Source organism: Podarcis filfolensis, assembly GCF_964270895.1.
Source record: "Podarcis filfolensis genome assembly, chromosome: 3".
NCBI lineage: Eukaryota > Metazoa > Chordata > Lepidosauria > Squamata > Lacertidae > Podarcis > Podarcis filfolensis.
The window spans coordinates 53179634-53198619 of NC_139606.1; the positions used below are offsets into that span (position 1 = coordinate 53179634).

Below are 18986 nucleotides of genomic sequence, written 5' to 3' on the forward strand. Positions count from 1 at the left end.
GTTAGCAGCTCATGATGTACATTGCAACATTCAGTAAGACAGTAGAATTGTGTTGACATATTTTTTATACATAAATATGGGCAGCTTGAGGATACTGTATGGGCAAGATTTCTGGAGATGTGTGGCCCACCACATGCATTCTCAATCCTTGCCCTTTCTGGCTTATTTTGTCAGTTAGATCTAAACTGAGGTGCTTGGTCACTGAGGTAATAAGGAAAGGTGAAGTCTTGGCAACTTTGAAACAGGTCACAGCAAAACTTCTTCTTTAATAAACCCTGGTGTCATACTTCATTTGTGTGCTGGAGCCTACAATGTCTAGCTTTTAAAAATAGGGGATATAGAAGTGCAGCAGGTATACAGAACACAGCCAGTCTTGGCTCATTAAAGAGACTGCATATCATATTATTTGCCTTTTGGAAAATTAACATAAATGGATGGAGTGCAGTAAAGCCACATCAGACAGATTGTTTGGGAAAGCCACCGGAAAAGAAAGCAAACATTTTGAATTCGCACAATCTAACTTTCAAATATGGCTTTTAAGGAGATAGTCTATAAATTTTCACTTGTGCTTAAATTATGATACTTTTTTACCCTGTGCAGAAGGGAAGAGACACCACAGAAACACAGCAATTCACATTACCAAAAAATATCCAATTGACACCAATGAGAGGTTCCCCACCCCCTTATTAATTGCTATGTGTGGAAGCAGGTGATTTTACCTGAGATCACGTCTGGTGTGGGAAGGGTTAAACCTCATCTCCTCACACATCATGGTGCCAATGATAATTGCTCCCCTGCCCCAAATGCACCTAGTGTTTAAATAATAATACAGTGGTACCTCAGGTTACATATGCTTCAGGTTACAGACTCTGCTAACCAAGAAATAGTGCTTCAGGTTAAGAACTTTGCTTCAGGGTGAGAACAGAAATTGTGTTCTGGCGGCACGGCGGCAGCAGGAGGCCGCATTAGCTAAAGTGGTGCTTCAGGTTAAGAACAGTTTCAGGTTAAGTACGGAGCTCCGGAACGAATTAAGTACTTAACCCGAGGTACCACTGTACTTCAAAATATGGTAGGCCATATTTTGGTGCCTGTATGGCACCACTTGATAAAAGGTGAAATTACGGAAGGCTATGGGCCTATTCTGGCATTCAAACCTCTTGCATTGTGAATTTTGTGAGGAGAAAAGTGGGGCCATGCTGATTGCAGCCCACCTGCATCTGTGTGCCACAGCTGAGTAGGAGATCTGAAGCAAGGTGCCTTCTCCACTTGTGTGCAGAACTCTAAACCAGGCAGTGAGCGTCAGACCTTTCCTCACCAGGCATGTGGATGGTGCAGCATGTGGGGGGGGGGAGCAGAACTATCAGGGATATGTCTGTGGGGATGAGGGCAGTGAGCCTGGCCCCTCTGCTCCCTTCATAGGGATTGTAACTTATTGCTATAAAATATTAGCACATAATTGTGCTTTAAAAAAGCTATGGAGGCAGCTGTCTTCATTCTATTGTTTTCAACACCTCCTGAAACAAACAAACCCAGACTTGAATGCAAGTTTGTTCATATTTTCCAAACAGTTGATTTCTGCCCTTTTATCATCATTTTGAACGACTGTTTTGCACTATTATGTAAACTGCTTAGATATTGTTTTGTTAAATGGTATATAAATCTTGCTGAATAAATCTGTATGACACATTGTGGTGGTGGTGTTCTTACCAGCAATTTAAAAATACAATATTAAATCAATTTAAAACAAACAATAGTATTCTTTACATACGGTAACTCACCTTGATTTATGTCACCAACATCTAGTCTTGAAAGGCTTCCCTCCATAATTTTCTGTACCATGTTTCAATGCCTGATTCTAAGAAATGAGGGGTAAAATTTGGGATCAAAGCTAAATTGGTTTTGTGACATTAGTTCACTTTTACTGGTAAATAGGCATCATTATGGAGATTTTGCCCTGCAGATTTTCAGCAACTAATTTCTGTTTCTTTTCTTTTTTCTTTTAGGGCAGCTGGCAAATAATATGCCGAAAAAGAGCAGTGTTCCCAAGACTTCAGAAAGGGAATTTCCATCCCGTGGTAACAAAAATGATGTAAACTGCAGTTCTTAAGAAATATATTAAGACTAATGCTTTCAAAAATGGGGACACGTCATTTTTAATCATTTGGGCATTATTGCAGTTCAGCTTTCTATCTTGACTTATGGGCAAGTTCTCAGGGTGAAAAGCCTCATAGTATGCAATACCATTGGAATCCTGTTTAATGAAAGCTTCAGTGTTCATTCAAACAGAGGAACACTGATACAGTCATCATGACACCATTTTTAGCAGAGCCCCTCATTTACTAAAAGAGGTTATTTTTAAGAAAATGTACCAAATGTACCAAAATGCTTATAGGAAGAGAGAGCAGTTTGTTGTTTGAAACTGACTTAGAAATACAATGTTAAAAAAATCAAAATTAAAATGGTGTCTAAAAGCAATAAAATCCAGTAGCAATAAAAGAAAAGAAAACAGTAAAAAATAATAATCAATGTGCAGTCAAGAATCAATCCCAACATCTTGCTGGAAAAGGGTTACCTTGGCCAGGCACCTGAAGGTCAACAAGAAATGAACAAAGGCATCCCTTGGGAGGACGTTCCATTGCTATGGTACCATCACAGAGGAATAAGCTTTTCCTGCTTCACTTAACATTGTGACTTCAAATGCAGAGTGGGCACCATTTACTTCAGCGAGGAAAGAACTAAGTATGAGCATAGCTCTGCCACCGAAATAAATTTGGTTGAAAATTACTTCACTTGGGATGGATGGATCATGCATGCCTATACTTTGTAGTGCCTTGAAACTGCTTATATACAAAACAAGAGAATGAGGAATTGTTACAGTATGGCATCCTACAAAAAAAAAAAAAAGTCTAGTGGTTCTGTTCTTTAGAAGTCAGGAATTTCCCCTTCTCCCCCTCTTGTTTTCTAGGAATCATAAGACTTTGGGTTGTGGTTTTTAGGAGGAGGAAGCAATCCTAGCAAGACAGCTGCCTGTTTCATGACTCTGATGCACGCCACTAGATCATGTGCTGCTTGAACCTATTTCTACAGTGCCCCGCATTAAAATTTTAATATCCTGTGCCAAAAATTAAAAATGCTTGAAAATGAATAGTATTTAGGTCAATTAGAAACAACTTTTCCCCAAAACCAAACAAACCACAAACAAAGAAACAGTGTACACTGTACTCCAAATGCATTGATGTGAATTCATTTTCCTCGGCCAGCCACATATTAGAGCCTGCTGAATAAGCAGTAGACTTTTATCCTTGCCTTCTATGGATGGAACTAAGCATTACACTTAAATGCATAGAACAAAATCTGCATGGCAACTTTTGTTCAAGAAAGGGAGGCTGGGGAAGGTACCTCACTTTGAGGGACCTTTCGATTGAAAGGTGGTCTGGAAGTGACCTAAATAAAGAAATAAGATTTGGAACTGGGAATGTGTGTACAGTGGTACCTCGGGTTAAGTACTTAATTTGTTCCGGAGGTCCGTTCTTAACCTGAAACCATTCTTAGCCTGAAGCACCACTGTAGCTAATGGGGCCTCCTGTTGCCACTGCACTGCTGGAACACAATTTCTGTTCTCATCCTGAAGCAGAGTTCTTAACCTGAAGCACTATTTCTGGGTTAGCGGAGTCTGTAACCTGAAGCGTATGTAACCTGAGGTACCACTGCATATGTTTCTCCATCTGCTACTTCCTTCTGTCTCCCCACCCCATGCTATATCAACAAACAGGTCACAGCCAGAAGTTTGTGAGCTGAAACATCTCTCTAGAACTCTATGGGAGGAAGCATCTGGGGAGCAGGTTAGAGAAGACAATGGGTGGGGAAGGGTTGAGTACCCCCCCACACACACATGCACACTTATTTTCTCCAAAATTAAGGAGGAGGGAGAAAACAGCCTTTTTCTAACAAAAGCGGTGATTCAAGTTTTGATACCTACCTTTGCAAGAAATGTTTAGTTCTGACTCAAGGCTCAAAAAACTGTTACTGCTTTTTGCCTAGAACGAGCAACTGTTTACATTCTGAAGCATGCTGAAGAGATGGAAGCAGAGTCTGTCCATGAGACCAAGAGCCTTAGAGCCAAATCATATATTTCTAATTATACCCTCCGAGATGAATTTAATAATGAGGAAGGCTGGAGGTCGTTTTGGCTACAAACTACTCAGAGTTAGACATACTTAAGCTCATTGAACTCAGAGTAGGGCATGCTTAACTATGTGAAGGATGGTGGCCATGACATTGTTTTCCCAGCTTTGGATGATTTCCACAAATCACAAACTGCCTGCCTCCAGAGAATGCGTCTTGTGTAGCATGTACAAATATGAAGACGAAGCAGAAGCAGTTGCTGAGACTGAAAGCCACTGCTTCCCCACAGCTGCCTAAGTCCTTCCTCTCCAGAGTTTCCCCCCCAAAAATCCACCAATCTCTTATCTTCCCTTTTCAAGCCTCTTATGGATCTGGGAGACAAGCAGGAGGAGAGCTTGTCACAAAAGGAGGGGGGAGCCACCCAAGACACTTCACCAGCCTCATCCCATTCTCCTGCTTCAGCTTCTGCCTCTGATTCTGCACTTCTCTCTGCCACAAACTCTCCCAGCTCACTAAGCTCTGTTACCTTTTCTGCTTCCAACACCTCCGCCTCCTAGTCTGCTCCCTCTTCTCCCTCTTCATTGTCCCACCACCAATCTGTGGGGTCTGAGCCTTCTTCCCTTGGGGGTTCCCCACCTGGTTCCTCCCACCATTCTGCTTCCGACCATTCCATGGTGCAGTCTTATCCTTTTCCCTTTTCCACATCAAACATAAAATCCCTTCCCTTTAAAACTCCCCATGGCCTTGTCCCTCTTAGCCTTTCTGCCCTTGGCTCCCGATACATTCATTTCTGTTATTTTGGTATCCTTCAGCATTAACTTTCCTCAGACCCACTGCTCTCAAAATCTCCCCTGCTGTTCTCTAGTCACAACCCAACTTCAGATTGTAAGCACATTGGGGCAGGGACCTTACAAATTGTAAGCACTTTGGAACCAGGGGTCTTTGAGACAGAAACATTTCCATAATGGACTCCTAGTGGATTGACGGTACTATTTAAATAAACAGTGCTATCGTATGCCGTAATAATTGCTCCAACAGGGCATCCTGGTGTAATCTGTCCCTATGGTGCAGGACGCATTTAAATGGATGGTACAGAAGAGCAAAGCTGGGCAGATTTGAAGGCTAAAGCTGGGAACTGCATTAATTACATACTGTCTCTGCTTGAGTTAAATCAGTGCCTTTGCTAGCCTATCATCAGGCACTTTTTACATCTAGAAGGCGAGACTTGCCGTTATTCCTGCAGATGCTCTGAATGTGCACTGATCCTCTTCTGCTACAGCTTTTGTTTTCAGACCCCCCTTTTCTTTTTCAATGGTTGCCATAGAATCTCTCAATTATCATATGAAAGGCACGCGCACGCACACACACACACACACACACACAATCCCACAAAAGCCTGTTGCCAAAGCCTCGGACAATTTTATTGTATTATTTTCATGTAGAAAGAGGAGGGGGCCCTGAAGGAAAATAATTGGTGAGGCTGATGCTAATTCTCCACCTAACTTAGAAGATTGTGATGATGTTGATTACTATTATTTATTCTTTTAAATGTGTGAATTCAATTCTTACTTGATTCCTCCTGATCAGCTGTGTCATAGCTATTATGGGAAATTAATTCACTGAAATACATTTTAATTGCTCTGTGAGTCATGGGACAGACATGCATTTTTCTCACGTTAATGCATTATGCACACAGCTCCAGTTAGAGCTTGCCTGATTTTCACTGAATGTTTCAATTATCAGTTCCCATACCCTCTTGGCGATGGGGGGAGGGGCACACAGCCAGGAAATGGTTAATAAAAGTACTCTTTGGTATTATTGTTTCAGGACAACTGGCTGCTATTATTTAGGAGTAGTGGCTGTACATTATTGGGGGGGGGGATATTCAGAGAGTCCAAAAAGCAACTGAACTTTCTTTTTCCTATATATGTAAGAGGAGTTCCTGTGCCCATAAGTTTTTGGGTTTTTTAATGGATCAGCTCTTAATGTTGCTTTTGAAATAACACATAATCATCAACATCATCATTGCTGGTCAAGGTCCAACTTAAGCACTTTTAAGTTGAATCTAGCCATCCATTTTAAAGGCTACCTTTCAGGCAACATATGCAACAGGGTAATGCTGTAAGAAAATCAAACTATTGTAAAGCCACTATAAAACAGCAACTGGAACTTTTCCATCAAAGTTCACATGAAACATTTTCAAACGGCTCTGAAATCTGAAAACAAAAAGTCAAGCAAAAACCTCACTAGCTGCATGGGCCCAAGGAGAGATCCAGAAAGGCGAGTTCTAAGACTCACTTAAAAGCCTGTATCATACAGGCCATTTGTCATTGGGTTTGAGGAGTGCTTCTTAACTGGGAGGCCACCTTGTTATTTTAATAATATGCTTTTATATTGTCACTACTGAGACTTGCAATAGGAGAAGATTCTAACCATGCAAAGGTTTACAGAGGAGCCTGTGCTTCTGGGGACATTGGACTTATAGTCATGTCCTTGCCCTCATCCTCAACTTAATTCCACACGTGCTCAGGCAAACACCTTAACAGGGCTATACTTGTTGCTTGTTTGTTGTGCAGAAAGCACCTCAGCACATTGTGGGTCTTTCCAGCTATCCCCACCCCCAGCCCTTGCCTTTGGAAGCCTTCTAAGAAGCAGCTGCAGGAGAGAAACTGTGAGCAACATGGGACAGCTGTTTCTAGGACTAAGAGTGGCTGGGGCAACTCAGCCAGATGGGCAGGGTATGTATGTATGCATGTATGTATGCATGTATGTATGTATGTATAAACAAACAAACAAACAAATAGGTGAAACAGTGAGGCTCCCTTGTTATTTTTGCTACATGATGTGGCATGTTGTTTAAGTAATATTGTTATATTTATAGTATTGAAATGTGATGTTTTGTATGTTATTATATTTTTGTTTTTCTACAATATTGTTGTTTTGTAGTGCTTGCTTTGAATGCATCCCTATTTTTTTGTCATAAGCTGCTTACAGCATGCTTTTCTGCGCAAAAGCCACTTACAAATTAAATGAATGAATGAATGAATGAATGAATGAATGCTAGGGGTATCTGATTTTCTCAATAACTCATTCTTCAGGTATTCCAGCTCCCATGTGAAGCACCAAGGGAGTAGCAGCACCACACCTGATATTTAATGTATTAATAAATTCCTTCCTCCAACATCCACACATCCAGCCCTGCTCCCATGTTGCTCTATATGGGAGTTAGAAGTCTTTAGTAGAATACTCATTGAGATTCAGGGTCTATTGATTGGATCTAACGGACTCTCACTCATCGTAGCACCAAATCTGAAGCCAGTGAATTAACCTGAATATTTTCCCTCTCCTGCAAATGGTGACAGCAGCCATCGTGTACACTTGAAGCTTTCATTGTCTATCTAGAGTAACCCTGTATGAACCGTCTCAGCACGTGCAAACGTAAACATCACTTGAGAACTTCTTTATGAAGATATGTACAAGAGTGAGTGATACATGGCAAATGTCCAGGGTATAGACATTTCTTTTGTTGCCCTGATTGTGTGCACCCATAGGCTATCTGACTGGGTGCTGTGGATACAAAATGCTGGACTAGATGGGCCTGGCAGCAAGGCAAAAATGTATGTGTTTATGAACGAAATGAAGACTGGAGAGGCTGAAAGCTCTTAACTGCTGGAATGGCAAGAAGTCCTTAAAGCAGCTATGCCTGGTGGCATTTATGACCTAGGCTACAAAAGCAGGAAAGGAGTTGCATTCTTTGATAAATGAGTGGACTGTCAAAGTTAAGCATTCATAGGTCCCATTGGTTTGAACAGCGAACTTACGCAGGCTGAAAATGCTCAGCTTTGGCTGGATTGTGTTTCTGCAGTCACTATATTCCATTTTTACTGTTAGGAATTATCTATATAGGAAAGAAAGCATGCCTTGAATTTTCCGTGGAGATAGGGAGACAAAAACATGGACAGGCAGAGTGACCTCAGATAAGAAATCTTTACCAGACCAAGGCTGTTAAATGGTTTCTGTCATAAACATGGCCATCAAAGAAACGAAACCAGCTGAATTTCTCATTATTCATTCCAAGTGCCTCATCTATGGTCCACCCTTACAGAATATGTACATTTTTCCATATATTGTGAAATATCTTGGCTGCTTCTTAAGCATGACACTTATGCTAGCAATGCAGCTGGAGAATCACATCAAGTGATTGTGTTTGAGAGTTAATCCTATGCATCTCTACTCAGAGTCTTTTTTTTTAGTTTTAAATTGTTTCCCAATCTTCTTCGTTATGTGAAGGAAACATTTGTTTTTACTGAGCCTGAAGAGTTCTACTTTTCTTCCCTCTGTGTATCATCCCACCTTATCTGAACACAAATGACAAACAATGGCATGGAGGAAATCTTACACTCCCCCCACCAGTGTGGACTTCAGGCCAGGTGTGTTGGAATGTACTCATCCATCCCAAGCAGGCTGAGGCGCTTCTGCACCCCACGCCTCAGGTGTGCATGCTATTCCTAGCAGAGCAAAGGTGATGCACAAGGAGGTTCAGAGAACAATGGACTTCAAGATGAATATGAATGTGTCATTGGCGTATCTAGAATGGCTAGACCAGAGGTAGCCAAAATGGGGCCCTCTAGATGTTTTGGGTTTCAACTCTTATCACCCCTGGATATTAGCAATGCTGGCCAGGGCTGATCAGACCAGTAATCTACAATGTCTGGAGGACACCATGTTGGCTAAAATTGAGAAAAAATGCCCACTTGAAACATTCAAGAAGCCAGACAACTAACTATATCAACATTCAGATTATTTTGTCCATCTGTCAAATGCAAATGAAGGCAGGGAATACAAATCTAATCTGAGTCCTCTTTAAAGATATATCTTTCCTATCTCCCAGGACTTCTTTCAAGTCTTCTGTAGTGATAATGGAAAATTTTGGAATGGAAGGGGGAATCAGGAACAATCTCCTGCAGTTGAGAATTCCCAGGCTGCGTTTAAATTGCTTCCAAAGTTCCATATTAGCCCATAGGGGATTCATCACCAGTGCTCCTCTTTAGCAGCCATCCCTTTTCCCAAGGAAATGTATCATTGCAAAGGGGAAAACCCCCAGCAAGAAGTGTCAACTAAGGAATAAAGAAGACTTGTAGGGGCAACATCCCTAAGGCCCAGATACACCATAGCCTGTTCATCAGTGTTTCTTGCTATGTGGATGCATGAGAATTGTAGTTTCCAATGTTAACAGGTGTGGGAGAGAAATCCATTCAGTTCACATTTTAATGTAAGTCTACCTAGTTAGCAATTCCAGAACCAGTATGTGAACTGAAACACAGCTACCAGCTGAAATTTTCACTTCTCTGAATTTGGTGATACATTTCTCCAACCGAAAAGCATAATTGTGGGAAAGCGTGCACAAAAATCCATATATTAAAATGCAGTACTTTAGGGGATGTTGTTTGCAAAAAGGTGTATATTAGGAGAAACTCACATAAAATGCTGAATTTTCATGTTGATTAAAAAAAAAATTTGCAACCTGATGTGGAAGTAGGGTTAATTGAATTTAAGATTGGGGGGAAAATCAGAAATGAATTAATCTGAGATTGACATGTTGATTCATCCCTACCTCCAACTTTAATAAATTGAGCTAGGAGGCATTTAAAATTATAGTTCCTATGCATCACAGCAGCAAAGAATGCTCCTGAGAATGCCAGGCCTTAAAGATGACGTTCATGAAACCTCTGCTGCCTCCGTCCAGCACTCCTTAGTCACCATTGCCCCCCCATACAAACTTTGTGAGCGTAAGGACATAGGAAGAGCCTGTTGGATCAGACCAAAGGCCAGCCAGATGTCTATGTGATGCCCTCAAGCAGACCTGAGCACAACAGTGTTTCCCCCAGCAACTGGCATTCAGAGGCATACTGCCTTCAACAGCAGAAGTACAACATAGTCATAGCGGTTATTATGAGCTTGCTTGGCTAACAAAAATAAACTTTATGGCTACTGAGAATAAGCTTGCTTGGAATGGGGGTGGGGGAAATCACTTGGAGACTTGATCTTTCAAAGCTTTTCAGAGAACCCTCAGAAAGACCCTGAGTATTTTCCAGGAATTTTCTGTGACATCTCAGAAATACCAAGCTAATTATGAGGAGAGCTAGAGGGAGCTTTCCCATCCACTGTGTGAGGTTTTAACCCCAGCCAAACCAATGAAAATTTCCCCTTCCTTTGCAGAAGCTGGTCTGCAAACTGCTTTGTTCCCAGAGTAACTGAACATTCCAAGCCATTACACTGGTTCAGCCAGTCAACCAATACAATACAGATGTCATCTTTTGGGCACATCAGTCAGCAGTATTTTTGTAAAGCCTGGAGTTTCTGTGATTGAGGAAGACAAGCATTCCATTGTGTCTTTGTGAGACATTTTTATTTTTAAAAAGGTCTTATCCGTTGCCTGCCATTTGAGCATAACAGAAAGATGCTTGAAATTAAGCCTGTTTGCCAAGATTGTTTTTAACCACACAGAAACATTTTGCAGCCTCCACGAGTTTGGGGTTGTTCTTCCTGTGATGTGCAGCTGGAAATCAGAGTTTGCATGAAGATGGCAAATCACATTGGAAATTCAACGCTGCAGAGAGGAATGCTTAAAGAGCAGGGAAATGGATGTGAAAACTGGTGATCTGTATCCCATGATCTTAGAACCAGCACTTCTGTGAGGTGAATGTGATACAATGCAATAATGTTAGTTGCTTGCCTCACCTGCCACAGAATACCAAGCAACATCCCTCTTAAAGAGCACTGTCCAAGTGACAGGGCCAGCCCAAGACATTTTGGCAACTGAGGCGAACCACAGAATGGTGCCTCTTTCCCTGCTAGGGAAGAAGGGGTGAGTGAAGATCTACATCAGGAACAAGTCGGACATCAGGAACATGCATGCATAAGATTGCACCCTTACTTTTGAGTAAGTGTTTGTAGAATTTCAGACTAAGACTTGGCTAACTGAACTTCCATAGGGCACACCCATTGCTTGCATATGGCCACCAGAGAGTGAATGCATCCCTTGGGCCAAAAAAGGTTACCCACCCCATCCCCAGTCTAAAAAGGTCAAGCACTGAACAGAGCACATAGTTCTAGGAGGAAAGGTGGGATAAGAATGTAACAGAACAAAAAGCCCTGAGTAACTAGACCTTCACTATGTTGTCTAAAATATTTTAGTTGACTTCTGAGTCTCTTGGGCTTGCCAATCAAAAAGTCGGTGGTTTGAATCAGCACAATGGGGTGAGCTCCCGTTGCTCTGTCCCAGCTTCTGCAGTTTGAAAGCATACCAGTGCAAGTAGATTAATAGGTACTGCTGTGGCAGGAAGGTAAACAGCATTTCCATGCGCTCTGGTTTCCATCAGGGTGTTCTGTTGCTCCAGAAGCAGTTTAGTCATGCTGGCCACATGACCTGGAAAGCTGTCTATGGACAAATGCTGGCTCCCTTGGCCTGAAAGTGAGATGAGTGCTACAACCCCATAGTCGCCTTGACTGGACTTAACTGTCCAGGAGTCCCTTACCTTACCTTTACCTTCCTTACTCCTAGAACATAACATTTTCCACTTCCCGAAAGCCAAAGACAACTTAACACAAAGTGGACTAAACTGCCCATGTTTAAAAGGCCATCTGCTGAAGCTGTGTGATTGCAGCAAGCACAACTCCACATTTACTATATAATACTAGAAGCATACAAAATTTGGAACATTCTAGACTGCATGTGTGGGTTCAAATTCAGACATTGTGTGTGTTTTCATAGTCACAGGGAAGCTAACTGGTCTCTCCTAAGTTTTCATTTTGCACTCTCATGGATTTTACACTCTCCAGGGTATGTTGCCCAGATTTGTAACCCTATTTCATTTCTGCACTCATCGCCATTTAGAAGAGATGGACATTAATTCAGCCCATTTGGTGAGGGAGGGTGGTCAGCTGACCCTGCTCCCCCCTTTTCTACTGCAACTCCTCTTCAGGCACTCGTTTCCCATTTTGTCCCCATTAACATTTTGCAGTTTCCTGTCAATTTTTTTTTTTAATGGCAATAAATTTTAGACATTTCAGTGCCAAATCTTGGCTCATTACAGGTGATCGATCTGCATTAAGTGAGTGCGAAAAGAGAAATGATTCTTAAATGCATGTGAAACTGCTATCGAGGGAAGAGACTTTTGTCACCACTTAGGCAACGAGCACAGAAACACTCTGAGGTCTCTGAGTGTGCACATGCATCCACTTTGTAAGCAGGTTGTCTGCATCACCTGCCAAAAGGCAATGAGGATTTGATGCAAGAATCTGTTGTAATGAGTAGCCATTAATTTGTCCTGCACTGCACTGCTTTTGCAGGTATTTGGAAATGAAACATTTGATCTCACTGCCAGCATGTGAGGTTAATTCCGATTATGGTAGGTGGGCGTGAAATGACAGTAAAATTACAGTGGTACCTGGGGTTACAGACACTACAGGTTACAGACGCTTCAGGTTACAGACTCCGCTAACCCAGAAATAGTACCTCGGGTTAAGAACTTTGCTTCAGGATGAGCACAGAAATCGTGCAGTGGCGGCACAGCAGCAGCAGGAGGCCCCATTAGCTAAAGTGGTACCTCAGGTTAAGAACAGTTTCAGATTAAAATGGACCTCCAGAACGAATTAAGTTCTTAACCCGAGGTACCACTGTACTTTCATCACTTGCAGGATGAATAGTTTTCCATGTGTCTGGTTACATCTACACCATAATAAGTGGCCACTTGGTCATTTATTGCCTGTATCTACCCACTGTCAAGAGCCCGTGTGGTGTAGCAGTTAGAGTGTTGGACTAGGTCCTGGGAGACCAGGGTTCAAATCCCCACTCAGCCATGAAGCTCACTAGGTGACCTTGGGCCAGTCACCACCTCTCCACCCAACCCACCTCAAGGGGTTGTTGTGAGGAGAGAAGAGGGAGAAGGATAATAATCTATGCCACCTTGAGCTCCTGGGAGGAAAGATGGGATATAATAATACTACTACTACTAATAATAATAATGCAGAAAAACATCAATTGACTAGTCACCGAAGCTAGTTCAGAAGATATTTTTAGGTCAATTGCAAGTATGTCCAATGGCCAGGGATTGTGGGAGCTGTAGTTCAGAAATATCTGCTAAAGGTTCCCTGAACCTGGTTTAAATTATAGTAATTATTTCTAAATTTGCATCCACCTACAATTTAGCATGTACTAATTTTATGAAAACTTGTGTTCTCTGATTTGGCAATGCATTCCCATTTTTTGGCCATGCCTGAGTAGCCACTCTACCACAAACACCACATCAAAAAAAGGAATCTCAAAGACAGACATATGACAATATTAATACTGAGGCGGGTTTGGTCAGGAGAATGCAATTCTGGAAGCACTCCAATCTCAAGCCATTCAGGGCTTTTAAGGTAAGGACCAACACCTTAGATAGTGCCCTTAAACAGATGGTAGCCAATGAAGCTTTTAAAGACTGCCATGATGTGATCCATTTGAGCAGTACCAGTTAAGTTGATCAGGTGCAAAAGCAAGCAGGGCTCCTGCGCCTTTAAGGTTGCACAGAAGGGGGAAATTTCAGTGAGCACTGTTTGCATGATAAGCTACATCTGCAGAAATGACCTCCTCTACATTACTATGAAAGGTTCAATAGCGCTGCCCCACATTCGCACCGGACCACCCTAGTTCCAATGAGTAATTGTGCCACTGTACTTTCTCCTAATTGAAGCTTATGAACAATCTTCAAGGGCAGCCCTGTACAGCAACACATTACAGTAGTCCACAGTTGCCACAGCATACCATCTGATGCCTTGATGTAGCTTGAGCTTTCATAGACAAGATGCTTGAAGTAGATACTGACTGCGATAAAGATATGGACACACTTGCAAGATATGTGTCATTTGGGAGTGGGAATCTGTTCGATGAGATGGCATTAAAAGAAAGGGACACGTCCAGAAAGCAAAGCCCGTGTGGCATTTGTCCTTAGAGAGAACTGGACTCAGAATTGCTTCCTCCTGTTTCTAATCCTCCACCACCACCCTTCTGTTATAGTGTAACAGAGACAGACTGTAGCTAATGTGTGAAGGCAGAAATGATTTTCCATCTGAGCGCCTCCCCTCACATGTGATGGGGAAAGCAGCGATCGACGCGTTGTAATGTATATTTATGAAGTTGTGTTGAGTTGACGAGGGAAGTGGAGATGAGGGGGCTGGCAGAAGGAAAACCAATTGTCAAATTTACCAAAGCCGATGTGCAAAAAGGATTTTTTATATAGATATATAAAGAAAGAGCCAACACAGAAACATTGATTTAAAGGTACATTTGTATACCTGGGCTAAATATATTCCCGACTTCCGTATCTATTAGATAGTGTCATGTCTGCTCTGAATGTCTGCTAAGTATATTGCAGAGAAGGGGGAGGGCTTCCTATAAAAAGCAGCAAGTGTGCTTAATCTTGGAATCCTCTAGGAGTGCTTCTTCTTGGGCTCTGGTACAGCAAATCGGGTTGCCATGGTAAAATGGGTCAGCACAGCGAGCAAGTCAGTATGAGCAACTGAAATCAGGCTCACAATGCTGAGATAGCAGCACAGGCCCGAGCAGACAGTAATCTAGTGGAGAATCTAGGTCACTGGGATTCTTTGAAGCTGCAGCTGTCCGTGTCGGACCACTCGCTCTCAGTCAGGGCTCACAAAAGAGTCACGGCGGCTGGGCTTCTGATTAACGGTTACAATGCATGGGTTACAACGCACGGCCCCGGTTGCACGCTTTGTCTTCGGCGGGAACAATTCGCTATTTCAGATTTCGTTTTACGATTGCGTATGTGTGGCGTGTGTGCGCGCACATACACATCCAGAAAGGGTATGCAGAGGTGACACATCTCCGTTCCCACAGATACACACCTCTTTATTATGCATTTGCATGACAGTACAAATTAGAGCTTTCTTTTCTTAAGGATAATACATTGAATTGTTTACTTCACTCCAAAGCAGAGACAAACATTCATCTGCAAGCAAGATAACACGTTCTTCCGTCCTTCCCTTTCCAGACTACATGCAGCCACATTGCTAAGCCAAACACTTATCAAAATGGAAGCAGGGGGAATTAAGTTGCTTCACAAAATTGACAGACCTCTGTATGTTGCCACACATCTTCATTTCCATCCCTAACTTCTCCATCACCATCTCCAGTACTATACACACATAAATCCACTGGCATCTAATCAGAGGAAGAACCTTTTTCTTAAAAACCTGTTCAATAATTACATTGGATAAATTGTGGACTAATTTGGACTTAATTTTACTCCAAATATACCCACTGAAATTAGCAGGCCTAACTTAGTCATATTCATTCATTCCAGTAGGTCTACACTAGGTGAAACTTGGTTGAATACCACCCATCATCGGGGGGGGGGGGTGTCAAACCCTGGTCTGTTCAGCAAACCCTTTTACACATTTTGAGAGTGTTTCCCATGCATAGCTAACTTTTACGTTTTTAATTGTTATTATTTATCCATCATATCCTATTATGTAGAAGTGGCCCCTTTTAAACAACAGTTTCACAGAAGTATGCTGGAAACTGCTTGTGAAAGTAAGAATCGTCTTGCTTGCTTCTCTGGATGGTGGCCAATGTGGAGAAGACTCGTGTATTAGCAGATGAACAGCCCGCCTTGTAACATCGTTATTACACAATAAATACATATGGATGTTAACAAGGATGAAATTGTGGGAAGGATTTAATGAAGTTTCTCAAGCATCAATAACACAAAGGAAACAGTTATTGTTTTTAAAATATCATTGCTATATCAATATATGCATACACAGAGATTGAACACAATTTTGGAGCTCTTTCAAAGCTCCAAACTTGGTTCCAAACTATTCAAACATCTACATTTTAAAGTTAGGATTAAGGAATGCATTAATTGCAGTAATTAAACAATTAACATTTTGTGGTTCAAGTGCTATGGAATATTTATGAGAAACCAAAAATGCACTAGAGCACAGAACGTTAGGGGGTAAAAACAAACAAAAACAAACAAATAAACAAAGCTGGGCACTGCCCTGTCCCCCAGCTTGCCTCATGACATTCGGTGCCATTTCCAGCTGCATCTGAGCCAGGTCAGGCAGGTGGGTGGGTGGGCAAGCAGGCTGGTAGCAGGCGGCAGTTGGAGGCAGGGGCAGGAAGTGGGTGAGCGGGCAGAAACTTATCATGCACGGGGGGGGGGATGAGAGGCGAGGGATAAAGGTGCACTCTGGAGAAGTGCAAGGAGGAGGGAGAAGTGTGGAGAGGGGCAACAAGGGCAAGCAGATATATGCCTACCTCTCACTTGCTTGCTTTTAAAGATGATTAAGGACTTAAACCACAGAGCCTAGGACTTGCCAATCAGAAGGTTGGCAGTCCGAATCCCCGCGACGGGGTGAGCTCCAGTTGCTCGGTCCCTGCTCCTGCCAACCTAGCACTTCAAAAGCACGTCAAAGTGCAAGTAGATAAATAGGTACTGCCCCGGCGGGAAGGTAAACGGCGTTTCCGTGCACTTCTCTGGTTCGCCAGAAGCAGCTTAGTCATACTGGCCAAATGACCTGGAAGCTGTACGCCGGCTCCCTCGGCCAGTAGAGCGAGATGAGTGCCTCAACCCCAGAGTCGGTCATGACTGGACCTAATGGTCAGGGGTCCCTTTACCTTTAAGGACTTACCTGGATTACTTTGTAAGAGATACCCCAACAGTAATTCTGTCTCAAGTCTAGCTTCTCAGAAATTAGCACCCTTACAACCCCGTCCACAATGTCCTATGCCACTAGCCATGTCCCAAACACCTGTCTGTTGACCACAGCCATCTAAAAAAGGAATCCCATGTGCCTTCAGCTCTCTCTCTCTCTCTCTCTCTCTCTCTCTCTCTCTCTCTCTGTGTGTGTGTGTGTGTGTGTGTAGGCTTCCACGCAACTTGAGGAATCCCAATCTTGCAATGCTCCCAGTTGCACTGAAGCCTATACTCATACAGTTAGGCTTCCCTTTTTTGGTTGTTTGTGTTCAATGTGTGGCTCAGTGTTGAGGTGGGCCAAGTGGTTGTGATGTCCTGCTCTGCCTCCGCACATTTTGCCTTCATGTTGAGGCTTGTAGCCTCAGAGTGCTCTGAACTCCCTGCTCAACTAGTATCATGAGAAAGTAAATCAAAGTGGAAAGACATGGAGAGAAACCCCAAAGGACGCTTCTCAGAAGTAGGTATCAGTGTGTTCAATAGGATTTACACCCTATAAGACTAGTTTAGGATCACAGCCTAAAGATTACTACTTTATAAATCAAGTTCTATGTAAATTGCAGCACTTCTGTGGGTAATTCACCTTCCATAAACACATATAACAAGTTTCAGTCCACATGCCTAAGGAGAACCTGCAGTGAATGGTACCAAATTACTGTTACCATTCTACGGAAAGCATGATTATCATTATATACAATTGAATGGACCAGTATTTTAGGTAATCGTGCCAAAGGCACAAATCCATTCCCTTAAAAATAAAGGGTGGTGGCTTGACTTGTATAAATAACACTGCTGTTGTTAGTGACCAGAATTAACAGTAGTTTAACAAACCAAAAAGTCATCTGGTTGCACAAAGAGTATATGGAAGTATATATACAAATATAAGACCAGAATATGTTGGCTGGTCTTGTGTGCGCATTTGAATGTGCACACGCACATATAGATATATTTGATTCTCATCATTCTTGTGTTTCAACAATGAGAAAAATACAAGAGTATTCCTTTCTGTAGACTTTATCTTCAACATGTTTTCGTAAGATAAGATCCATATACTTTGGGCTTAAGTCCCTCAATTATTTTGTCATTCTAAATGGCCTTTAGAATCAATATGAAGCAACATAAATGACTGAAATATTTGCTCAGGCAGGCTTCTTCTTGCAAAATCAACAAACTCTACTTGGTTCAAAAGAGTCTGCAATTGAGGTCAACAGCCTATTGGTACAGAGCATAGCTCAACACAGGCCTGTAGCTCAGAGGAGCACACACCTCCTTAGGTATCTGTAGATGTGTGTTAAAATATCTCCTGTGATGCTGATAAAATTCTTTCCATTCTTTAAACACCTAGATAAACAACACTGAAGCATCACAGATACGGCTTGCCTTCCAGACCATCCTACCTGTGGCTGGTATTCTGGCATGACATTCCATTTGTATTTTTGATGTGGCAATATTGCAAGGCAAGCGTGGAGCCCAGTGTACATTTTGAAGGAAATGCCAAGCCCCTCTGTCTGTGGGATTCCCATACATCATCCAAATGAGAGCTGCCCCCAGCACTGAAATGAATGAATGAAGAACCTATTGCCCTGAATGTACATATCGCTGATCATTGGATAGGCAGTAAAATCAGCAATGCATTGAGCAAGACGTCAGTGTGAAAACCGTGGATAGCTCAGTCATTAGTGTGTGAGACTCTTACTCTCGGAGTCCTGGGTTCGAGCCCCCCCGTTGGGCAAAGGATTTCCTTTATTGCAGGGGGTTGTACTAGATGACCGCCTGAGCACCTCCCAACTCTACAATTCTAATATTCAATTAACTCTTTTAAGATAAACCGGATAGACAAAATGGGAGAGAGGATAAATGACAACCCAAAAGAAGAGTAAGAGGAAAAATAAGTAATAAAAGTAAACAATAGAGGGAGAATGAACATATAACTCACATATATTGCTAATTTGTGTTCAGCTTTATTGCCCAGAAATGGTAATCTGGGGATTGCATACCATTTGATGAAGAAACCTCTATGACAAAATTCCAGGGAGAGCTGTGTTAATCCATGGAAGGAAAATTGCTAGATAAATTCAGGATTAGGTCACATTCCATTAT

At 42.2% G+C, this 18986-nt stretch overlaps 2 long non-coding RNA genes across 3 annotated transcripts in view; one reads left to right on the forward strand and one right to left on the reverse strand.

Moving 5' to 3' along the window:
• Positions 1–2893, reverse strand: part of LOC310760346 — a 35092-nt gene extending 32199 nt beyond the window's left edge. The window contains exons 1-2 of the long non-coding RNA XR_014546901.1: positions 2573–2893; positions 1779–1855 (exon numbers count right to left, since the gene is read on the reverse strand). This is a non-coding gene — a long non-coding RNA (uncharacterized lncRNA). The remainder of the gene's footprint in view (positions 1–1778; positions 1856–2572) is intronic.
• Positions 1–18986, forward strand: part of LOC310760351 — a 611207-nt gene that overhangs the window by 549240 nt on the left and 42981 nt on the right. The window contains exon 3 of one of the 2 annotated variants that reach the window (XR_014546909.1): positions 844–870. The exons of the other annotated variant lie outside the window; for it this stretch is intronic. This is a non-coding gene — a long non-coding RNA (uncharacterized lncRNA). Of the gene's footprint in view, positions 1–843; positions 871–18986 lie in introns of those variants that run through there. 2 annotated transcript variants of the gene reach the window in all.